This window comes from Cavia porcellus, unplaced genomic scaffold, assembly GCF_034190915.1.
Source record: "Cavia porcellus strain 051 isolate PalLab524CR breed Dunkin Hartley unplaced genomic scaffold, mCavPor4.1 scaffold_92, whole genome shotgun sequence".
NCBI classification, from domain to species: domain Eukaryota; kingdom Metazoa; phylum Chordata; class Mammalia; order Rodentia; family Caviidae; genus Cavia; species Cavia porcellus.
Window position 1 is genome coordinate 1,036,749 of NW_026947575.1, and position 23,945 is coordinate 1,060,693.

The 23,945-nt window shown below is 48.4% G+C and overlaps 1 long non-coding RNA gene across 1 annotated transcript; it reads right to left on the reverse strand.

Moving 5' to 3' along the window:
* Positions 1 to 2,631: 2,631 nt before the first annotated feature.
* LOC134475131 (uncharacterized) lies at positions 2,632 to 4,318 on the reverse strand. Its single transcript, XR_010046100.1, has 2 exons — positions 4,281 to 4,318; positions 2,632 to 3,665 (listed from the first exon to the last, which is right to left on the reverse strand). It is a non-coding gene; the product is annotated as an uncharacterized LOC134475131 (long non-coding RNA).
* Between the last annotated feature and the right edge of the window lie 19,627 nt (positions 4,319 to 23,945).

The window sequence follows — 23,945 nt, forward strand, 5'->3', positions numbered from 1 at the left end:
CCTATCCTACATTGCCACTGTATTTTCCCTGATCTCCCCATGCTGACCACCCTGCGGGGCTTTTCTCCATCCTACATTGCCACTCACTGCCTATCCTAATGCAGACCCTCCGATTCACACCACCCCGTGATGTTTTTCTCACTCCTACTAGTGAATGTAATGTAAGAGGCACCCATACAATGCGCACCACCCCGCGATGTTTTTCAAAAACATATCCTACATTGCCATAGCATGTTCCCTGACCTCCCAATGCTGACCACCCCGCGGGGCTTTTCTCCATCCTACAATTCCACTCACTGCCTATCCTAATTCAGACCCTCCGATTCTCACCACCCCGTAATGTTTTTCTCACTCCTACTAGTGAATGTAATGTAACACACACCCATACAATGCGCACCACCCCGCGATGTTTTTCTCACTCCTACTAGTGAATGTAATGTTACACACCCGTACAATGCGCACCACCACGCGATGTTTTTCAGAAACCTATCCTACATTGCCACTGCATGTTCCCTGAGCTCCCCATGCTGACCATCCCGCGGTGCTTTTCTGCATCCTACATTGCCACTCACTGCCTATCCTAATTCAGACCCTCCGATTCAGACCACCCCGTGATGTTTTTCTCACTCCTACTAGTGAAGTTAATGTAACACACACCCATACAATGCGCACCACCCAGCGATGTTTTTCAGAAACCTATCGTACATTGCCACTGGATGTTCCCTGACCTCCCCATGCTGACCACCCCGCGGTGCTTTTCTCCATCCTAAATTGCCACTCACTGCCTATCCTAAATCAGACCCTCCGATTCACACCACCCCGTGATGTTTTTCTCACTCCTACTAGTGAATGTAATGTAACACACACCCATACAATGCGCACCACCCTGTGATGTTTTTCTCACTCCTACTAGTGAATGTAATGTAACACACACCCATACAATGCGCACCACCCCGTGATGTTTTTCACACTCCTACTAGTGAATGTAATGTAACACACACCCATACAATGCGCACCACCCCGCGATGTTTTTCAGAAACATATCCTACATTGCCACTGCATGTTCCCTGACCTCCCCATGCTGACCACCCCGCGGTGCTTTTCTCCATTCTACATTGCCACTTACTGCCTATCCTAATACAGGCCCTCCGATTCACACCACCCCGTGATGTTTTTCTCACTCCTACTAGTCCATGTAATGTAACACACACCCATACAATGCGCACCACCCCGCGATGTTTTTCAGAAACCTATCCTACATTGCCACTGCATGTTCCCTGACCTCCCCATGCTTACCACCCCGCGGTCCTTTTCTCCATCCTACATTGCCACTCACTGCCTATCCTAATTCAGACCCTCCGATTCACAACACCCCGTGATGTTTTTCTCATTCCTACTAGTGAATGTAATGTAACACAAACCCATACAATGCGCAACACCCCGTGATGTTTTTCTCACTCCTACTAGTGAATGTAATGTAACACACACCCATACAATGCGCACCACCCCGCGATGTTTTTCTCACTCCTACTAGTGAATGTAATGTAACACACACCCATACAATGCGCACCACCCCGCGATGTTTTTCAGAAACGTATCCTACATTGCCACTGCATGTTCCCTGACCTCCCCATGCTGACCACCCCGCGGTGCTTTTCTCCATCCTACATTGCCACTCACTGCCTATCCAAATTCAGAACCTCCGATTCACACCACCCGTGATGTTTTTCTCACTCCTACTAGTGAATGTAATGTAACACACTCCCATACAATGCGCACCACCCCGTGATGTTTTTCTCACTCCTACTAGTGAATGTAATGTAACACACACCCATACAATGCGCACCACCCCGCGATGTTTTTCACAAACATATCCTACATTGCCACAGCATGTTCCCTGACCTCCCCATGCTGACCACCCCGCGGGGCTTTTCTCCATCCTACAATGCCACTCAGTGCCTATCCTAATTCAGAACCTCCGATTCACACCACCCGTGATGTTTTTCTCACTCCTACTACTGAATGTAATGTAACACACTCCCATACAATGCGCACCACCCCGTGATGTTTTTCTCATTCCTACTAGTGAATGTAATGTAACACACACACATACAATGCGCACCACCCCGCGATGTTTTTCAGAAACCTATCCTACATTGCCACTGCATGTTCCCTGCCCTTCCCATGCTGACCACCCCACGGTGCTTTTCTCCATCTTACATTGCGACTCACTGCCTATCCTAATTCAGACCCTCCGATTAACACCACCCCGTGATGTTTTTCTCACTCCTACTAGTGAATGTAACGTAACACACACCCATACAATGTGCACCACCCCGTGATGTTTTTCTTACTCTTACTAGTAAATGTAATGTAACACACACCCATACAATGCGCACCTCCCCGTGTTGTTTTTCTCACTCCTACTAGTGAATGTAATGTAACACACACCCATACAATGCGCACAACCCCGTGATGTTTTTCTCACTCCAACTAGTGAATGTAATGTAACACACACCCATACAATGCGCACCACCCCGCGATGTTTTTCACAAACCTATCCTACATTGCCACTGCATGTTCCCGTGTCGATGTCGCTCCCGGCCGGCAGGAAAGACACACGACAAGGTCTGGCGGTGGTCAGGCTTTTCTTTATTCTCTCCTTATACAGTCTGCCCCGAAGCCTCTACCGGTCCGCTCTCCGCGGCTCCTTCCGTGCTTCAGTCTGCCCCGAAGCCTCTACCGGTCCGCTCCCCACGGCTCCTTTTGTGCTTCAGTCTCCCCCGAAGCCTCTACCGGTCCGCTCCCCGCGGCTTCTTTTGTGCTTCAGTCTCTCTCTCGGGGGTGGAGGCACTGGCTATATATAGGATTAATAGCTAGGCAGACTACCCTGTGAGGCGGGAACTTAGTGGGGTGATAAGAAACAGGTGCCACACAGGCGGGCTCGATGAGAGGGGTAATCTAGCTCAGGCTTTTGTACTTTCCCACAGGCCTCGCAATCACCGCGTCTGATGACTTGACAGTGCCACGGCTCCCAACATCTCCCCCTATTTTATTTTAAATGATGGCTACGCGCATCGCAGCCCGTCCTGAATAGAGTGCAGAGGCCTATGCCCCGAACTGAGGCCCACCGTAGGCCCTTAGCGTAGACCCTGGTCGGCCGTCCCAGGGTCCACCAAGGCCCTGAGGCCCTCGTCCTTTTTTCTAGGGCCAGGAATGAACCGGACGGAACCTGGTTGCACATAGGCATGCACTCATTTCTCTCCACGAATCCCCTCGGAGAGAAATTTATCTAACAATCCAGCGGCTTTCGAGCGGAACGGGGTAGGGCCTGGCTTAGGTTGAGTCGTGCTGGGGAGGCACGCTCTTACCCGTCATTGACTCACCCACCCTGCTACATGTTGTTGTCTAGGGAGGAGAATGTGGGAAGCCTGTCACTTTTAAACGCGGTCGTAGGCCATGCGAGCGAGCCATGCGTATACAAGGTTAGCACATAGGGGAGCAAGCCGTTCCAGGCCCCCAAAAAGGGACCGTCCTGCAGTTCTTTTAGGGCTCATCTTGTTGTTGGGTCTGCGGTTGGCCTCTGGTGGAACAGGCCTGATCTTCAGTCGAGGGACTTGTCGCGTCAACCTCTCTGGGACCCACATTGGCTCTCGTCCCGATTCCTGCGGAAAGACACAAACCGCGCCTCGGCTTCCTCTTTTGTATCTCTGCCCTCCTTGACGGACCCTTCTCGGTCGGGAGCTTCCTGACTGTGCCTGTTCAAACACCTCGCGTACTTCTACAAGTTCTTGAGAGCTCCCCCCGTAACTACCCTCACTCTTTAGGCACGTGTGTATCATTTCCCACAATGGACGAGCAGAGACTGAAGCTCTACCCTCCCGCTCTGCTAGGGAAAGGTCTCTGCCCAACTTTTCCCAGGAGGGCAGGTTTACATGCCCTGTAGGCAGAAACCAGGGAGCAAAGCTGTCAATCTCTGCAAGGAAATTTTCTAAAGTCTTACGCCCCACCTTGAGGTCCTTGGACTTTAGGAGTCTCCGAAGGACCAACACCAAGGCTGTGTATCTTTACTTGGCATGTTTCCCATTTTTAATATATCTTCTGTTATTTTTACTTCTATGTTTATGTTTTACACTCTTTTATTACCTTAAGTTCTGGTGTTATGTTTCATACTCACCGCGTGAGACCCAAGAAACCCACCACTTACGCGTGAGGTTGAGAGGAGTCTACAAACCCTGTAGGTGCGCGCCACCCAGGGCCCAGGCTTACCCTCTACTCACCTGTCCTGCAGCTGCAGCACTGTGTAGGAGAATGCAGTTCACCGCCGCGTCTCGGGGTTGATCATTCCCGTACGGGCCACCAAATGTCAATGTCACTCCCGGCCGGCAGGAAAGACACACGACAAGGTCTGGCGGTGGTCAGGCTTTTCTTTATTCTCTCCTTATACAGTCTGCCCCGAAGCCTCTACCGGTCCGCTCTCCGCGGCTCCTTCCGTGCTTCAGTCTGCCCCGAAGCCTCTACCGGTCCGCTCCCCGCGGCTCCTTTTGTGCTTCAGTCTCCCCCGAAGCCTCTACCGGTCCGCTCCCCGCGGCTCCTTTTGTGCTTCAGTCTCTCTCTCGGGGGTGGAGGCACTGGCTATATATAGGATTAATAGCTAGGCAGACTACCCTGTGAGGCGGGAACTTAGTGGGGTGATAAGAAACAGGTGCCACACAGGCGGGCTCGATGAGAGGGGTAATCTAGCTCAGGCTTTTGTACTTTCCCACAGGCCTCGCAATCACCGCGTCTGATGACTTGACAGTGCCACGGCTCCCAACATTCCCGGACCTCAAAATGCTGACAACACCGCGATGCTTTTCTCCATCCTACATTGCCACTCACTGCCTATCCTAATTCAGACACTCCGATTCACACCACCCCGTGATGTTTTTCTCGCTCCTACTAGTGAATGTAATGTAACACACACCCATACAATGCGCACCACCCCGCGATGTTTTTCAGAAACCTATCCTACATTGCCACTGCATGTTCCCTGACCTTCCCATGCTGACCAAACCGCGGTGCTTTTCTGCATCCTACATTGCCACTGACTGCCTATCCTAATTCAGACCCTCCAATTCACACCACCCCGTGATGTTTTTCTCACTCCTACTAGTGAATGTAATGTAACACACACCCATACAATGCGCACCACCCCGCGATGTTTTTCAGAAACCTATCGTACATTGCCACTGCATGTTCACTGACCTCCCAATGCTGACCAACCGGCGCTGATTTTCTCCATCCTACATTGCCTGTCACTGCCTATCCTAATTCAGACCCTCAGATTCACACCACCCCGTGATGTATTTCTCACTCCTACTAGTGAATGTAATGTAACACACACCCATACAATGCGCACCACCCCGTGATGTTTTTCTCACTCCTACTAGTGAATGTAATGTAACACACACCCATACAATGTGCACAACCCCGCGATGTTTTTCAGAAACCTATCCTACATTGCCACTGCATTTTCCCTGATCTCACCATGCTGACCACCCCGCGGGGCTTTTCTCCATCCTACATTGCCACTCACTGCCTATCCTAATGCAGATCCTCCGATTCACACCACCCCGTGATGTTTTTCTCACTCCTACTAGTGAATGTAATGTAAGAGGCACCCATACAATGCGCACCACCCCGCGATGTTTTTCAGAAACCTATCCTACATTGCCACTGCATGTTCCCTGACCTCCCTATGCTGACCGCCCGCGGTGCTTTTCTCCATCCTACGTTGCCACTCACTGCCTATCCAAATTCAGAACCTCCGATTCACACCACTCGTGATATTTTTCTCACTCCTACTAGTGAATGTAATGTAACACACACCCATACAATGCGCACCACCCCGTGATGTTTTTCTCACTCCTACTATTGAATGTAATGTAACACGCACCCATACAATGCGCACCACACCGCGATGTTTTTCACAAACATATCCTACATTGCCACAGCATTTTCTCTGACCTCCCCATGATGACCACCCCGCGGGGCTTTTCTCCATCCTACAATGCCACTCCCTGCCTATCCTAATTCAGACCCTCCGATTCTCACCATCCCGTGATGTTTTTCTCACTCCTAATAGTGAATGTAAGGTAACACACATCCATACAATGCGCACCACCCCGCGATGTTTTTCCGAAACCTATCCTACATTGCCAGTGCATGTTCCCTGCCATTCCCATGCTGACCACCCCGCGGTGCTTTTCTCCATCTTACATTGCGACTCACTGCCTATCCTAATTCAGACCCTCCGATTCACACCACCCCGTGATGTTTTTCTCACTCCTACTAGTGAATGTAATGTAACACACACCCACACAATGTGCACCACCCCGTGATGTTTTTCTTACTCTTACTAGTGAATGTAATGTAACACACACCCATACAATGCGCACCTTCCCGTGTTGTTTTTCTCACTCCTACTAGTGAATGTAATGTAACACACACCCATACAATGCGCACAACCCCGTGATGTTTTTCTCACTCCTACTAGTGAATGTAATGTAACACACACCCATACAATGCGCACCACCCCGAGATGTTTTTCACAAACCTATCCTAAATTGCCACTGCATGTTCCCTGACCTCCCAATGCTGACAACACCGCGATGCTTTTCTCCATCCTACATTGCCACTCACTGCCTATCCTAATTCAGACACTCTGATTCACACCACCCCGTGATGTTTTTCTCGCTCCTACTAGTGAATGTAATGTAACACACACCCGTACAATGCGCACCACCCCGCGATGTTTTTCAGAAACCTATCCTACATTGCCACTGCATGTTCCCTGACCTCCCCATGCTGACCAACCCGCGGTGCTTTTCTGCATCCTACATTGCCACTCACAGCCTATCCTAATTCAGACCCTCCGATTCACACCACCCCGTCATGTTTTTCTCACTCCTACTAGTGAATGTAATGTAACACACACCCATACAATGCGCACCACCCAGCGATGTTTTTCAGAAACCTATCGTACATTGCCACTGCATGTTCACTGACCTCCCCATGCTGACCAACCGGCGCTGCTTTTCTCCATCCTACATTGCCAGTCACTGCCTATCCTAATTCAGACCCTCAGATTCACACAACCCCGTGATGTTTTTCTCACTCCTACTAGTGAATGTAATGTAACACACACCCATACAATGCGCACCACCCCGTGATATTTTTGTCACTCCTACTAGTGAATGTAATGTAACACACACCCATACAATGTGCACAAATCCCTCGATGTTTTTCAGAAACCTATCCTACATTGCCACTGCATGTTCCCTGATTTCCCCATGCTGACCACCCCGCGGGGCTTGTCTCCATCCTACATTGCCACTCACTGCCTATCCTAATGCAGACCCTCCGATTCACACCACCCCGTGATGTTTTTCTCACTCCTAATAGTGAATGTAATGTAAGAGGCACCCATACAATGCGCACCACCCCGCGATGTTTTTCATAAACATATCCTACATTGCCATAGCATGTACCCTGACCTCCCAATGCTGACCACCCCGCGGGGCTTTTCTCCATCCTACAATGCCACTCACTGCCTATCCTAATTCAGACACTCCGATTCTCACCACCCCGTGATGTTTTTCTCACTCCTATTAGTGAATGTAATGTAACAGATACCGATACAATGCGCACCACCCTGCGATGTTTTTCTCACTCCTACTAGTGAATGTAATGATACACACCCGTACAATGCACACCACCCCGCGATGTTTTTCAGAAACCTATCCTACATTGCCACTGCATGTTCCCTAGCTCCCCATGCTGACCAACCCGCGGTGCTTTTCTGCATCCTACATTGCCACTCACTGCCTATCCTAATTCAGACCCTCCGATTCAGACCACCCCATGATGTTTTTCTCTCTCCTACTAGTGAATGTAATGTAACACACACCCATACAATGCGCACCACCCCGCGATGTTTTTCAGAAACCTATCGTACAATGCCACTGCATGTTCACTGACCTCCCCATGCTGACCACCCGGCGCTGCTTTTCTCCATCCTACATTGCCAGTCACTGCCTATCCTAAATCAGACCCTCCGATTCATACCACCCTGTGATGTTTTTCTCACTCCTACTAGTGAATGTAATGTAACACACACCCATAAAATGCGCACCACGTCATGATGTTTTTCAGAAACCTATCCTACATTGCCACTGGATGTTCCCTGACCTCCCCATGCTGACCACCCCGCGGTGCTTTTCTCCATCCTATATTGCCACTCACTGCCTATCCTAAATCAGACCCTCCGATTCACACCACCCCGTGATATTTTTCTCACTCCTACTAGTGAATGTAATGTAACACACACCCACACAATGTGCACCACCCCGTGATGTTTTTCTTACTCTTACTAGTGAATGTAATGTAACACACACCCAAACAATGCGCACCTCCCCGTGTTGTTTTTCTCACTCCTACTAGTGAATGTAATGTAACACACACCCATACAATGCGCACAACCCCGTGATGTTTTTCTCACTCCTACTAGTGAATGTAATGTAACACACACCCATACAATGCGCACCACCCCGAGATGTTTTTCACAAACCTATCCTAAATTGCCACTGCATGTTCCCTGACCTCCCAATGCTGACAACACCGCGATGCTTTTCTCCATCCTACATTGCCACTCACTGCCTATCCTAATTCAGACACTCTGATTCACACCACCCCGTGATGTTTTTCTCGCTCCTACTAGTGAATGTAATGTAACACACACCCATACAATGCGCACCACCCCGCGATGTTTTTCAGAAACCTATCCTACATTGCCACTGCATGTTCCCTGACCTCCCCATGCTGACCAACCCGCGGTGCTTTTCTGCATCCTACATTGCCACTCACAGCCTATCCTAATTCAGACCCTCCGATTCACACCACCCCGTCATGTTTTTCTCACTCCTACTAGTGAATGTAATGTAACACACACTCATACAATGCGCACCACCCAGCGATGTTTTTCAGAAACCTATCGTACATTGCCACTGCATGTTCACTGACCTCCCCATGCTGACCAACCGGCGCTGCTTTTCTCCATCCTACATTGCCAGTCACTGCCTATCCTAATTCAGACCCTCAGATTCACACAACCCCGTGATGTTTTTCTCACTCCTACTAGTGAATGTAATGTAACACACACCCATACAATGCGCACCACCCCGTGATATTTTTGTCACTCCTACTAGTGAATGTAATGTAACACACACCCATACAATGTGCACAAATCCCTCGATGTTTTTCAGAAACCTATCCTACATTGCCACTGCATGTTCCCTGATTTCCCCATGCTGACCACCCCGCGGGGCTTGTCTCCATCCTACATTGCCACTCACTGCCTATCCTAATGCAGACCCTCCGATTCACACCACCCCGTGATGTTTTTCTCACTCCTAATAGTGAATGTAATGTAAGAGGCACCCATACAATGCGCACCACCCCGCGATGTTTTTCATAAACATATCCTACATTGCCATAGCATGTACCCTGACCTCCCAATGCTGACCACCCCGCGGGGCTTTTCTCCATCCTACAATGCCACTCACTGCCTATCCTAATTCAGACACTCTGATTCTCACCACCCCGTGATGTTTTTCTCACTCCTATTAGTGAATGTAATGTAACAGATACCGATACAATGCGCAACACCCTGCGATGTTTTTCTCACTCCTACTAGTGAATGTAATGTTACACACCCGTACAATGCACACCACCCCGCGATGTTTTTCAGAAACCTATCCTACATTGCCACTGCATGTTCCCTAGCTCCCCATGCTGACCAACCCGCGGTGCTTTTCTGCATCCTACATTGCCACTCACTGCCTATCCTAATTCAGACCCTCCGATTCAGACCACCCCATGATGTTTTTCTCTCTCCTACTAGTGAATGTAATGTAACACACACCCACACAATGTGCACCACCCCGTGATGTTTTTCTTACTCTTACTAGTGAATGTAATGTAACACACACCCAAACAATGCGCACCTTCCCGTGTTGTTTTTCTCACTCCTACTAGTGAATGTAATGTAACACACACCCATACAATGCGCACAACCCCGTGATGTTTTTCTCACTCCTACTAGTGAATGTAATGTAACACACACCCATACAATGCGCACCACCCCGAGATGTTTTTCACAAACCTATCCTAAATTGCCACTGCATGTTCCCTGACCTCCCAATGCTGACAACACCGTGATGCTTTTCTCCATCCTACATTGCCACTCACTGCCTATCCTAATTCAGACACTCTGATTCACACCACCCCGTGATGTTTTTCTCGCTCCTACTAGTGAATGTAATGTAACACACACCCATACAATGCGCACCACCCCGTGATATTTTTGTCACTCCTACTAGTGAATGTAATGTAACACACACCCATACAATGCGCACCACCCCGCGATGTTTTTCAGAAACCTATCCTACATTGCCACTGCATGTTCCCTGACCTCCCCATGCTGACCAACCCGCGGTGCTTTTCTGCATCCTACATTGCCACTCACAGCCTATCCTAATTCAGACCCTCCGATTCACACCACCCCGTCATGTTTTTCTCACTCCTACTAGTGAATGTAATGTAACACACACCCATACAATGCGCACCACCCAGCGATGTTTTTCAGAAACCTAACGTACATTGCCACTGCATGTTCACTGACCTCCCCATGCTGACCAACCGGCGCTGCTTTTCTCCATCCTACATTGCCAGTCACTGCCTATCCTAATTCAGACCCTCAGATTCACACAACCCCGTGATGTTTTTCTCACTCCTACTAGTGAATGTAATGTAACACACACCCATACAATGCGCACCACCCCGTGATATTTTTGTCACTCCTACTAGTGAATGTAATGTAACACACACCCATACAATGTGCACAAATCCCTCGATGTTTTTCAGAAACCTATCCTACATTGCCACTGCATGTTCCCTGATTTCCCCATGCTGACCACCCCGCGGGGCTTGTCTCCATCCTACATTGCCACTCACTGCCTATCCTAATGCAGACCCTCGGATTCACACCACCCCGTGATGTTTTTCTCACTCCTAATAGTGAATGTAATGTAAGAGGCACCCATACAATGCGCACCACCCCGCGATGTTTTTCATAAACATATCCTACATTGCCATAGCATGTTCCCTGACCTCCCAATGCTGACCACCCCGCGGGGCTTTTCTCCACCCTACAATGCCACTCACTGCCTATCCTAATTCAGACACTCCGATTCTCACCACCCCGTGATGTTTTTCTCACTCCTATTAGTGAATGTAATGTAACAGATACCCATACAATGCGCACCACCCTGCGATGTTTTTCTCACTCCTACTAGTGAATGTAATGTTACACACCCGTACAATGCACACCACCCCGCGATGTTTTTCAGAAACCTATCCTACATTGCCACTGCATGTTCCCTAGCTCCCCATGCTGACCAACCCGCGGTGCTTTTCTGCATCCTACATTGCCACTCACTGCCTATCCTAATTCAGACCCTCCGATTCAGACCACCCCATGATGTTTTTCTCACTCCTACTAGTGAATGTAATGTAACACACACCCATACAATGCGCACCACCCCGCGATGTTTTTCAGAAACCTATCGTACAATGCCACTGCATGTTCACTGACCTCCCCATGCTGACCACCCGGCGCTGCTTTTCTCCATCCTACATTGCCACTCACTGCCTATCCTAATTCAGACCCTCCGATTCATACCACCCTGTGATGTTTTTCTCACTCCTACTAGTCAATGTAATGTAACACACACCCATAAAATGCGCACCACGTCATGATGTTTTTCAGAAACCTATCCTACATTGCCACTGGATGTTCCCTGACCTCCCCATGCTGACCACCCCGCGGTGCTTTTCTCCATCCTATATTGCCACTCACTGCCTATCCTAAATCAGACCCTCCGATTCACACCACCCCGTGATATTTTTCTCACTCCTACTAGTGAATGTAATGTAACACACACCCATACAATGTGCACCACCCCGTGATGTTTTTCTCTCTCCTACTAGTGAATGTAATGTAACAAACACACATACAATGCGCACCACAAGTGATGTTTTTCTCACTCCTACTAGTGAATGTAATGTAACACACACCCATACAATGCGCACCACCCCGTGATGTTTTTCTCACTCATTCTAGTGAATGTAATGTAACAAACACCCATACAATGCGCACCACCCCGCGATGTTTTTCACAAACCTATCCTACATTGCCACTGCATGTTCACTGACCTCCCCATGCTGACCACCCCGCGGTGCTTTGCTCCATCCTACATTGCCACTCACTGCTTATCCTAATTCAGACCCTCTGATTCACACTTCCGCGTGATGTTTTTCTCACTCCTACTAGTGAATGTAATGTAACACACACCCATACAATGCGCACCACCCCGCGATGTTTTTCAGAAACCTATCCTACATTGCCACTGCATGTTCCCTGACCTCCCTATGGTGACCGCCCGCGGTGCTTTTCTCCATACTACATTGCCACTCACTGCCTATCCTAATTCATACCCTCCGATTCACACCAGCCCGTGATGTTTTTCTCATTCCTTCTAGTGAATGTAATGTAACACACACCCATACAATGCGCACCACCCCGTGATGTTTTTCTCACTCCTACTAGTGAATGTAATGTAACACACACCCATACATTGCGCACCACCCCGCGATGTTTTTCTCACTCCTACTAGTGAATGTAATGTAAATCACACCCATACAATGCGCACCACCCCGCGATGTTTTTCAGAAACCTATCCTACATTGCCACTTCATGTTCCCTGACCTCCCCATGCTGACCACCCCGCGGTGCTTTTCTCCATCCTACATTGCCACTCACTGCCTATCCTAATTCAGACCCTCCGATTCACACCACCCCGTGATGTTTTTCTCACTCCTACTAGTGAATGTAATGTAACACACACCCATACAATGCGCACCACCCCGTGATGTTTTTCTCACTTCTACTAGTGAATGTAATGTAACACACACCCATACAATGCGCACCACCCCGCGATGTATTTCAGAAACGTATCCTATATTGCCACTGCATGTTCCCTGATCTCCCCATGCTGACCACCCCGCGGAGCTTTTCTCCATCCCACATTGCCACTCACTGCCTATCCTAATGCAGACCCTCCGATTCACACCAACCCGTGATGGTTTTCTCACTCCTACTAGTGAATGTAATGTAACACACACCCATACAATGCGCACCACACCGTGATGTTTTTCTCACTCCTACTAGTGAATGTAATGTAACACAAACCCATACAATGCGCATCACCTGCGATGTTTTTCAGAAACCTATCCTACATTGCCACTGCCTGTTCCCTGACCTCCCCATGCGGACCACCCCGCGGTGCTTTTCTCCATCCTACATTGCCACTCACTGCCTATCCTAATTCAGACCTTTCGATTCACACCACCCCGTGAGGTTTTTCTCACTCCTACTAGTCAATGTAATGTAACACACACCCATACAATGCGCACCACCCCGCGATGTTTTTCAGAAACCTATCCTACATTGCCACTGCATGTTCCCTGACCTCCCCATGCTGACCACCCGTGGTGCTTTTCTCCATCCTATATTGCCACTCACTGCCTATCCTAATTCAGACCCTCCGATTCACACCAGGCGTGATGTTTTTCTCATTCCTTCTAGTGAATGTAATGTAACACACACCGATACAATGCGCACCACCCCGCGATGTTTTTCTCACTCCTACTAGTGAATGTAATGTAACACACACCCATACAATGCGCACCACCCCGCGATGTTTTTCAGAAACCTATCCTACATTGCCACTGCATGTTGCCTGACCTCCCCATGCTGAACACCCCGCGGTGCTTTTCTCCATCCTACATGGCCACTCACTGCCTATCCTAATTCAGACACTCCGATTCACACCACCCCGTGAAGTTTTTCTCACTCCTACTAGTGAATGTAATGTAACAAACACCCATACAATGTGCACCACACCGTGATGTTTTTCTCACTCCTGCTAGTGAATGTAATGTAACACACACCCATACAATGCGCACCACCCCGCGATGTTTTTCAGAAACCTATCCTACATTGCCACTGCATGTTCCCTGATCTCCCCATGCTGACCACCCCGTGGGGCTTTTCTCCATCCTACATTGCCACTCACTGCCTATCTTAACACAGACCCTCCGATTCAAACATCCCCGTGATGTTTTTCTCACTCCTACTAGTGAATGTAATGTAACACACACACATACAATGCGCACCACCCCGCGATGTTTTTCAGAAACCTATCATAGATTGCCACTGCATGTTCACTGACCTCCCCATGCTGACCACCCCGCGCTGCTCTTCTCCATCCTACATTGCCAGTCACTGCCTATCCTAATGCAGACCCTCCGATTCACTCCATCCCGTGATGTTTTTCTCACTCCTACTAGTGAATGTAATGTAACACACACCCATACAATGTGCACCACCCCGCGATGTTTTTCAGAAACCTATCCTACATTGCCACTGCATGTTCCCTGACCTCCCCATGCTGACCACCCCGCGGTGCTTTTATCCATCCTAAATTGCCACTCACAGCCTATTCTAAATCAGACCCTCCGATTCACACCACCCCGTGATGTTTTTCTCACTCCTACTAGTGAATGTAATGTAACACACACCCATACAATGCGCAACACCCCGTGATGTTTTTCTCACTCCTACTAGTGAATGTAATGTAACACACACCCATACAATGTGCACCACAACGTCATGCTTTTCTCACTCTTACTAGTGAATGTAATGTAACACACACCCATACAATGTGCACCACACCGTGATGTTTTTCTCACTCCTACTAGTGAATGTAATGTAACACACACCCATACAATGTGCACAACCCCGCGATGTTTTTCAGAAACCTATCCTACATTGCCACTGCATTTTCCCTGATCTCACCATGCTGACCACCCCGCGGGGCTTTTCTCCATCCTACATTGCCACTCACTGCCTATCCTAATGCAGATCCTCCGATTCACACCACCCCGTGATGTTTTTCTCACTCCTACTAGTGAATGTAATGTAAGAGGCACCCATACAATGCGCACCACCCCGCGATGTTTTTCAGAAACCTATCCTACATTGCCACTGCATGTTCCCTGACCTCCCTATGCTGACCGCCCGCGGTGCTTTTCTCCATCCTACGTTGCCACTCACTGCCTATCCAAATTCAGAACCTCCGATTCACACCACTCGTGATATTTTTCTCACTCCTACTAGTGAATGTAATGTAACACACACCCATACAATGCGCACCACCCCGTGATGTTTTTCTCACTCCTACTATTGAATGTAATGTAACACGCACCCATACAATGCGCACCACACCGCGATGTTTTTCACAAACATATCCTACATTGCCACAGCATTTTCTCTGACCTCCCCATGATGACCACCCCGCGGGGCTTTTCTCCATCCTACAATGCCACTCCCTGCCTATCCTAATTCAGACCCTCCGATTCTCACCATCCCGTGATGTTTTTCTCACTCCTAATAGTGAATGTAAGGTAACACACATCCATACAATGCGCACCACCCCGCGATGTTTTTCCGAAACCTATCCTACATTGCCAGTGCATGTTCCCTGCCATTCCCATGCTGACCACCCCGCGGTGCTTTTCTCCATCTTACATTGCGACTCACTGCCTATCCTAATTCAGACCCTCCGATTCACACCACCCCGTGATGTTTTTCTCACTCCTACTAGTGAATGTAATGTAACACACACCCACACAATGTGCACCACCCCGTGATGTTTTTCTTACTCTTACTAGTGAATGTAATGTAACACACACCCATACAATGCGCACCTTCCCGTGTTGTTTTTCTCACTCCTACTAGTGAATGTAATGTAACACACACCCATACAATGCGCACAACCCCGTGATGTTTTTCTCACTCCTACTAGTGAATGTAATGTAACACACACCCATACAATGCGCACCACCCCGAGATGTTTTTCACAAACCTATCCTAAATTGCCACTGCATGTTCCCTGACCTCCCAATGCTGACAACACCGCGATGCTTTTCTCCATCCTACATTGCCACTCACTGCCTATCCTAATTCAGACACTCTGATTCACACCACCCCGTGATGTTTTTCTCGCTCCTACTAGTGAATGTAATGTAACACACACCCGTACAATGCGCACCACCCCGCGATGTTTTTCAGAAACCTATCCTACATTGCCACTGCATGTTCCCTGACCTCCCCATGCTGACCAACCCGCGGTGCTTTTCTGCATCCTACATTGCCACTCACAGCCTATCCTAATTCAGACCCTCCGATTCACACCACCCCGTCATGTTTTTCTCACTCCTACTAGTGAATGTAATGTAACACACACCCATACAATGCGCACCACCCAGCGATGTTTTTCAGAAACCTATCGTACATTGCCACTGCATGTTCACTGACCTCCCCATGCTGACCAACCGGCGCTGCTTTTCTCCATCCTACATTGCCAGTCACTGCCTATCCTAATTCAGACCCTCAGATTCACACAACCCCGTGATGTTTTTCTCACTCCTACTAGTGAATGTAATGTAACACACACCCATACAATGCGCACCACCCCGTGATATTTTTGTCACTCCTACTAGTGAATGTAATGTAACACACACCCATACAATGTGCACAAATCCCTCGATGTTTTTCAGAAACCTATCCTACATTGCCACTGCATGTTCCCTGATTTCCCCATGCTGACCACCCCGCGGGGCTTGTCTCCATCCTACATTGCCACTCACTGCCTATCCTAATGCAGACCCTCCGATTCACACCACCCCGTGATGTTTTTCTCACTCCTAATAGTGAATGTAATGTAAGAGGCACCCATACAATGCGCACCACCCCGCGATGTTTTTCATAAACATATCCTACATTGCCATAGCATGTACCCTGACCTCCCAATGCTGACCACCCCGCGGGGCTTTTCTCCATCCTACAATGCCACTCACTGCCTATCCTAATTCAGACACTCCGATTCTCACCACCCCGTGATGTTTTTCTCACTCCTATTAGTGAATGTAATGTAACAGATACCGATACAATGCGCACCACCCTGCGATGTTTTTCTCACTCCTACTAGTGAATGTAATGTTACACACCCGTACAATGCACACCACCCCGCGATGTTTTTCAGAAACCTATCCTACATTGCCACTGCATGTTCCCTAGCTCCCCATGCTGACCAACCCGCGGTGCTTTTCTGCATCCTACATTGCCACTCACTGCCTATCCTAATTCAGACCCTCCGATTCAGACCACCCCATGATGTTTTTCTCTCTCCTACTAGTGAATGTAATGTAACACACACCCATACAATGCGCACCACCCCGCGATGTTTTTCAGAAACCTATCGTACAATGCCACTGCATGTTCACTGACCTCCCCATGCTGACCACCCGGCGCTGCTTTTCTCCATCCTACATTGCCAGTCACTGCCTATCCTAAATCAGACCCTCCGATTCATACCACCCTGTGATGTTTTTCTCACTCCTACTAGTGAATGTAATGTAACACACACCCATAAAATGCGCACCACGTCATGATGTTTTTCAGAAACCTATCCTACATTGCCACTGGATGTTCCCTGACCTCCCCATGCTGACCACCCCGCGGTGCTTTTCTCCATCCTATATTGCCACTCACTGCCTATCCTAAATCAGACCCTCCGATTCACACCACCCCGTGATATTTTTCTCACTCCTACTAGTGAATGTAATGTAACACACACCCACACAATGTGCACCACCCCGTGATGTTTTTCTTACTCTTACTAGTGAATGTAATGTAACACACACCCAAACAATGCGCACCTCCCCGTGTTGTTTTTCTCACTCCTACTAGTGAATGTAATGTAACACACACCCATACAATGCGCACAACCCCGTGATGTTTTTCTCACTCCTACTAGTGAATGTAATGTAACACACACCCATACAATGCGCACCACCCCGAGATGTTTTTCACAAACCTATCCTAAATTGCCACTGCATGTTCCCTGACCTCCCAATGCTGACAACACCGCGATGCTTTTCTCCATCCTACATTGCCACTCACTGCCTATCCTAATTCAGACACTCTGATTCACACCACCCCGTGATGTTTTTCTCGCTCCTACTAGTGAATGTAATGTAACACACACCCATACAATGCGCACCACCCCGCGATGATTTTCAGAAACCTATCCTACATTGCCACTGCATGTTCCCTGACCTCCCCATGCTGACCAACCCGCGGTGCTTTTCTGCATCCTACATTGCCACTCACAGCCTATCCTAATTCAGACCCTCCGATTCACACCACCCCGTCATGTTTTTCTCACTCCTACTAGTGAATGTAATGTAACACACACTCATACAATGCGCACCACCCAGCGATGTTTTTCAGAAACCTATCGTACATTGCCACTGCATGTTCACTGACCTCCCCATGCTGACCAACCGGCGCTGCTTTTCTCCATCCTACATTGCCAGTCACTGCCTATCCTAATTCAGACCCTCAGATTCACACAACCCCGTGATGTTTTTCTCACTCCTACTAGTGAATGTAATGTAACACACACCCATACAATGCGCACCACCCCGTGATATTTTTGTCACTCCTACTAGTGAATGTAATGTAACACACACCCATACAATGTGCACAAATCCCTCGATGTTTTTCAGAAACCTATCCTACATTGCCACTGCATGTTCCCTGATTTCCCCATGCTGACCACCCCGCGGGGCTTGTCTCCATCCTACATTGCCACTCACTGCCTATCCTAATGCAGACCCTCCGATTCACACCACCCCGTGATGTTTTTCTCACTCCTAATAGTGAATGTAATGTAAGAGGCACCCATACAATGCGCACCACCCCGCGATGTTTTTCATAAACATATCCTACATTGCCATAGCATGTACCCTGACCTCCCAATGCTGACCACCCCGCGGGGCTTTTCTCCATCCTACAATGCCACTCACTGCCTATCCTAATTCAGACACTCTGATTCTCACCACCCCGTGATGTTTTTCTCACTCCTATTAGTGAATGTAATGTAACAGATACCGATACAATGCGCAACACCCTGCGATGTTTTTCTCACTCCTACTAGTGAATGTAATGTTACACACACGTACAATGCACACCACCCCGCGATGTTTTTCAGAAACCTATCCTACATTGCCACTGCATGTTCCCTAGCTCCCCATGCTGACCAACCCGCGGTGCTTTTCTGCATCCTACATTGCCACTCACTGCCTATCCTAATTCAGACCCTCCGATTCAGACCACCCCATGATGTTTTTCTCTCTCCTACTAGTGAATGTAATGTAACACACACCCACACAATGTGCACCACCCCGTGATGTTTTTCTTACTCTTACTAGTGAATGTAATGTAACACACACCCAAACAATGCGCACCTTCCCGTGTTGTTTTTCTCACTCCTACTAGTGAATGTAATGTAACACACACCCATACAATGCGCACAACCCCGTGATGTTTTTCTCACTCCTACTAGTGAATGTAATGTAACACACACCCATACAATGCGCACCACCCCGAGATGTTTTTCACAAACCTATCCTAAATTGCCACTGCATGTTCCCTGACCTCCCAATGCTGACAACACCGTGATGCTTTTCTCCATCCTACATTGCCACTCACTGCCTATCCTAATTCAGACACTCTGATTCACACCACCCCGTGATGTTTTTCTCGCTCCTACTAGTGAATGTAATGTAACACACACCCATACAATGCGCACCACCCCGTGATATTTTTGTCACTCCTACTAGTGAATGTAATGTAACACACACCCATACAATGCGCACCACCCCGCGATGTTTTTCAGAAACCTATCCTACATTGCCACTGCATGTTCCCTGACCTCCCCATGCTGACCAACCCGCGGTGCTTTTCTGCATCCTACATTGCCACTCACAGCCTATCCTAATTCAGACCCTCCGATTCACACCACCCCGTCATGTTTTTCTCACTCCTACTAGTGAATGTAATGTAACACACACCCATACAATGCGCACCACCCAGCGATGTTTTTCAGAAACCTAACGTACATTGCCACTGCATGTTCACTGACCTCCCCATGCTGACCAACCGGCGCTGCTTTTCTCCATCCTACATTGCCAGTCACTGCCTATCCTAATTCAGACCCTCAGATTCACACAACCCCGTGATGTTTTTCTCACTCCTACTAGTGAATGTAATGTAACACACACCCATACAATGCGCACCACCCCGTGATATTTTTGTCACTCCTACTAGTGAATGTAATGTAACACACACCCATACAATGTGCACAAATCCCTCGATGTTTTTCAGAAACCTATCCTACATTGCCACTGCATGTTCCCTGATTTCCCCATGCTGACCACCCCGCGGGGCTTGTCTCCATCCTACATTGCCACTCACTGCCTATCCTAATGCAGACCCTCGGATTCACACCACCCCGTGATGTTTTTCTCACTCCTAATAGTGAATGTAATGTAAGAGGCACCCATACAATGCGCACCACCCCGCGATGTTTTTCATAAACATATCCTACATTGCCATAGCATGTTCCCTGACCTCCCAATGCTGACCACCCCGCGGGGCTTTTCTCCACCCTACAATGCCACTCACTGCCTATCCTAATTCAGACACTCCGATTCTCACCACCCCGTGATGTTTTTCTCACTCCTATTAGTGAATGTAATGTAACAGATACCCATACAATGCGCACCACCCTGCGATGGTTTTCTCACTCCTACTAGTGAATGTAATGTTACACACCCGTACAATGCACACCACCCCGCGATGTTTTTCAGAAACCTATCCTACATTGCCACTGCATGTTCCCTAGCTCCCCATGCTGACCAACCCGCGGTGCTTTTCTGCATCCTACATTGCCACTCACTGCCTATCCTAATTCAGACCCTCCGATTCAGACCACCCCATGATGTTTTTCTCACTCCTACTAGTGAATGTAATGTAACACACACCCATACAATGCGCACCACCCCGCGATGTTTTTCAGAAACCTATCGTACAATGCCACTGCATGTTCACTGACCTCCCCATGCTGACCACCCGGCGCTGCTTTTCTCCATCCTACATTGCCACTCACTGCCTATCCTAATTCAGACCCTCCGATTCATACCACCCTGTGATGTTTTTCTCACTCCTACTAGTCAATGTAATGTAACACACACCCATAAAATGCGCACCACGTCATGATGTTTTTCAGAAACCTATCCTACATTGCCACTGGATGTTCCCTGACCTCCCCATGCTGACCACCCCGCGGTGCTTTTCTCCATCCTATATTGCCACTCACTGCCTATCCTAAATCAGACCCTCCGATTCACACCACCCCGTGATATTTTTCTCACTCCTACTAGTGAATGTAATGTAACACACACCCATACAATGTGCACCACCCCGTGATGTTTTTCTCTCTCCTACTAGTGAATGTAATGTAACAAACACACATACAATGCGCACCACAAGTGATGTTTTTCTCACTCCTACTAGTGAATGTAATGTAACACACACCCATACAATGCGCACCACCCCGTGATGTTTTTCTCACTCATTCTAGTGAATGTAATGTAACAAACACCCATACAATGCGCACCACCCCGCGATGTTTTTCACAAACCTATCCTACATTGCCACTGCATGTTCACTGACCTCCCCATGCTGACCACCCCGCGGTGCTTTGCTCCATCCTACATTGCCACTCACTGCTTATCCTAATTCAGACCCTCTGATTCACACTTCCGCGTGATGTTTTTCTCACTCCTACTAGTGAATGTAATGTAACACACACCCATACAATGCGCACCACCCCGCGATGTTTTTCAGAAACCTATCCTACATTGCCACTGCATGTTCCCTGACCTCCCTATGGTGACCGCCCGCGGTGCTTTTCTCCATACTACATTGCCACTCACTGCCTATCCTAATTCATACCCTCCGATTCACACCAGCCCGTGATGTTTTTCTCATTCCTTCTAGTGAATGTAATGTAACACACACCCATACAATGCGCACCACCCCGTGATGTTTTTCTCACTCCTACTAGTGAATGTAATGTAACACACACCCATACATTGCGCACCACCCCGCGATGTTTTTCTCACTCCTACTAGTGAATGTAATGTAAATCACACCCATACAATGCGCACCACCCCGCGATGTTTTTCAGAAACCTATCCTACATTGCCACTTCATGTTCCCTGACCTCCCCATGCTGACCACCCCGCGGTGCTTTTCTCCATCCTACATTGCAACTCACTGCCTATCCTAATTCAGACCCTCCGATTCACACCACCCCGTGATGTTTTTCTCACTCCTACTAGTGAATGTAATGTAACACACACCCATACAATGCGCACCACCCCGTGATGTTTTTCTCACTTCTACTAGTGAATGTAATGTAACACACACCCATACAATGCGCACCACCCCGCGATGTATTTCAGAAACGTATCCTATATTGCCACTGCATGTTCCCTGATCTCCCCATGCTGACCACCCCGCGGAGCTTTTCTCCATCCCACATTGCCACTCACTGCCTATCCTAATGCAGACCCTCCGATTCACACCAACCCGTGATGGTTTTCTCACTCCTACTAGTGAATGTAATGTAACACACACCCATACAATGCGCACCACACCGTGATGTTTTTCTCACTCCTACTAGTGAATGTAATGTAACACAAACCCATACAATGCGCATCACCTGCGATGTTTTTCAGAAACCTATCCTACATTGCCACTGCCTGTTCCCTGACCTCCCCATGCGGACCACCCCGCGGTGCTTTTCTCCATCCTACATTGCCACTCACTGCCTATCCTAATTCAGACCTTTCGATTCACACCACCCCGTGAGGTTTTTCTCACTCCTACTAGTCAATGTAATGTAACACACACCCATACAATGCGCACCACCCCGCGATGTTTTTCAGAAACCTATCCTACATTGCCACTGCATGTTCCCTGACCTCCCCATGCTGACCACCCGTGGTGCTTTTCTCCATCCTATATTGCCACTCACTGCCTATCCTAATTCAGACCCTCCGATTCACACCAGGCGTGATGTTTTTCTCATTCCTTCTAGTGAATGTAATGTAACACACACCGATACAATGCGCACCACCCCGCGATGTTTTTCTCACTCCTACTAGTGAATGTAATGTAACACACACCCATACAATGCGCACCACCCCGCGATGTTTTTCAGAAACCTATCCTACATTGCCACTGCATGTTGCCTGACCTCCCCATGCTGAACACCCCGCGGTGCTTTTCTCCATCCTACATGGCCACTCACTGCCTATCCTAATTCAGACACTCCGATTCACACCACCCCGTGAAGTTTTTCTCACTCCTACTAGTGAATGTAATGTAACAAACACCCATACAATGTGCACCACACCGTGATGTTTTTCTCACTCCTGCTAGTGAATGTAATGTAACACACACCCATACAATGCGCACCACCCCGCGATGTTTTTCAGAAACCTATCCTACATTGCCACTGCATGTTCCCTGATCTCCCCATGCTGACCACCCCGTGGGGCTTTTCTCCATCCTACATTGCCACTCACTGCCTATCTTAACACAGACCCTCCGATTCAAACATCCCCGTGATGTTTTTCTCACTCCTACTAGTGAATGTAATGTAACACACACACATACAATGCGCACCACCCCGCGATGTTTTTCAGAAACCTATCATAGATTGCCACTGCATGTTCACTGACCTCCCCATGCTGACCACCCCGCGCTGCTCTTCTCCATCCTACATTGCCAGTCACTGCCTATC